Source organism: Mus pahari, chromosome 9 (assembly GCF_900095145.1).
Source record: "Mus pahari chromosome 9, PAHARI_EIJ_v1.1, whole genome shotgun sequence".
Classification (NCBI taxonomy): Eukaryota; Metazoa; Chordata; class Mammalia; order Rodentia; family Muridae; genus Mus; species Mus pahari.
Window position 1 is genome coordinate 83,073,406 of NC_034598.1, and position 2,809 is coordinate 83,076,214.

Here is a 2,809-nt window from a genome sequence, read left to right on the forward strand (position 1 = left end):
CTGAAGAGGAATGCAACCCTGTAGGTGGAACAACAATATGAACTAACCAGTACCCCCTGAGCTTGTGTCTCTAGCTGCATATGTATCAGAAGATGACCTAATCAGCCATCACTGGGAAGAGAGGTCCCTTGGTCTTGCCAACTGTATATGACCCAGCACAGGGGAATTCCAGTGCCAAGAAGTGGGAGTGGGAGGGTAGGGGAGCAGGGGCGGGGGGATGTTATAGGGAACTTTCAGGATTGCATTTGAAATGTAAATAAAGAAAATATCTAATAATTAATAAAAGAAAGTTAAAAAAAATAAAAACAAAAAAAAAACAAAAATAAATAAAATAACCCAACCAACCAACCAAACAAACAAACAAAAAGTATCAGGAAAATGATCAATTAAATCAATACACATTTTAAAATGGATTTTGTATTGTTCTATATTTTCATATTTCAAAGTTTCTCTGTAAAGTGTATAATACTTCAAAATGTTAATTAATTAAAATTAACATGTTTTATTCATAGATACTGTACTGGAGGTCTAATTTGTGATGGAAATATGATAAAAGGATAGAAAATTATACTAACTAATGTGCCTCTATCATTAACCACACCTTTGGGACACTCAAAAATCTTGGTTAGAAGAACAAAGCTGAAACCTTATTGTCTACTTAATAGACATATAACCAAAACTCAGGCCTAACACTGTGGAAATAATGAACATTTTTAGCCTTCCGAGTTAAGAAAACCATTTTATTTATATAGTCACTTACCAATATATTGATGTTCTATTATTCATGGGCACTGCTGGGTGTTGGATCTGCACAGTAGGTAGGGCACAAGAACCCTTCTTTGGGTTCACTTTTTATCAAAGAAGACACTCTGAAATACAGTATTACCAGGCCCAGAGGAATGCCCTCATCTCCATGAGACTGAATCAATTCTTACACATCCCTGTGTGAATGACTGGCACATTTTCTTCCTAGACTATTTTCTTCTTTTACTACACTAGTTAATGCTTAGTCATTATATACATTCTTTTTTTAAGTATCTTAGAATTGTTAGGTGGTCAGTTTCTCTGCTAGAACACCTAGGAAGATAGTCTTCTGTCCACTCCTTGTTGCATACAGAACAGTGATGTCTAGTAGAAACGAGCATCAGAGGAGATTTATAATTTTAAATTGTATTGAAATATTGAATCATATTTAAAATTATAATTTATACACTTAGTCATTCAAACTTGCGTTTTTTGACACAGGGTCTCATGAGGCAGTCCTGACAGGACTGGAACTTGCCGTGTAGCTCTAGTGGGCTTCAAACTCTCAATCTTCCTGCCCATGCCTGCCAGGTTCGGGAGTTACTTTATCTTCACCATGTCCAGTTCTGAACATAATCATTTTTTATTGAATGCTGAGACTTCACCTTCAGCCTGTTCATTTTACCTGTTCTTTGACCTTCTTGTTTGGAAATGGATCCTTGTTACCTTACCTGTGGATAGCATCACACCATCTTCTCTTGTGTTCCAAGGGGTGCTAAGCTATGCACTAAGCACTAGCATGCCAATCAATCAATGACAGACCATACTTAAAATATGATTCTAGAATATGACAACCCCAAGTGACATTGTACCCGTGTTAATTTGTGTTAAGTGCATTCTATGGTGCTCACACGATGACAAAGTTGCCTAATGACATATCTAGGAATGTGGCTAATGTATGCTTTCATCCTTCACAATTTGGACTCACCTCTTACAAGTCTCTCATTCAAAGTATTGTCCTTTATCCCATTTGTTCTCTTCTGTTTGCGTGACACTCTCCCCCAGGAGCCTATGTGAGTTTCTGTTCAAGCTTTCTGGTCAGGACTGGTGGTTTTTTCAAGAAACAATGTTGACAAAGGGCCCAGCAAGCACAGTTCTACAAAGAGAGACCAAGGACTTTGTTTCTTTTAATATTTAGGTTTAAATATTAATGAAATTTGTATCTCTACAAATTAGAATAGAAAACAAGGGGAGAAAAGTGCTTCCTGAATCTCTTGAGGAAAATCAAGCAGGAGAACGTGCTTTCTTTCCCCACAAGACACAGTTTAAATTTCTGCCCTCATAGGTACTTAAATGAAGCCAAGCAGCAGTTATCCTAAAGAAGAATGACCAGATTCTTCCTATGCAGAAAAAAATAGAAAACAAGATTTCAGGGAAGGCTGTTAATATAAGAGGGATCCTTGAAGTGTTAGGAGGGTACTACTCTGTGGTAACTCCACCCGAATGAGACAACCAGAATAGTGTCTTTAGGAGGTACACAGATTAAGCTTAACAATGCATGGTGCAATAGTTAAACTTTTCATTTTTGAGACAAATGATCGGGAAAAGTAACTCAAGAAGGATATTGGTCTATACTTTCAGATGCATCAGTGTGTTAGCAGAGGAGATCAACTTATAATGACCAGGAAATCTAAAAAGAGAGTGACTGTGTAACCCGGTTTTCTCCTTCTTCCTTTTCATTATATCCAGATCCTCTATTACCGTCTCTTCCCCTTTTAATGAGGGGTATATCTTGTACATCTGTGCTTCTTGGATCCTTTTCTAGCCCAGTCCTAACCAGCAGTCTCAGCTAAAACTAAGCATAGGCTACTTGGAGACTGTGTGGTATAAACACAATACACGTCCTGGGAGGGTACTTATTTAAAGAAGAGATTTGTGTCTTGTTTAAGTTTAGACTGAGGATGGAATGGTGCCACCACATTCAGAATGGTTTTGCCTGCCTCAGTTAATTCTCTTTTGAAATGTACTCATAGTTCTCCTTCCATATGTATGTGCAGAGATGTCC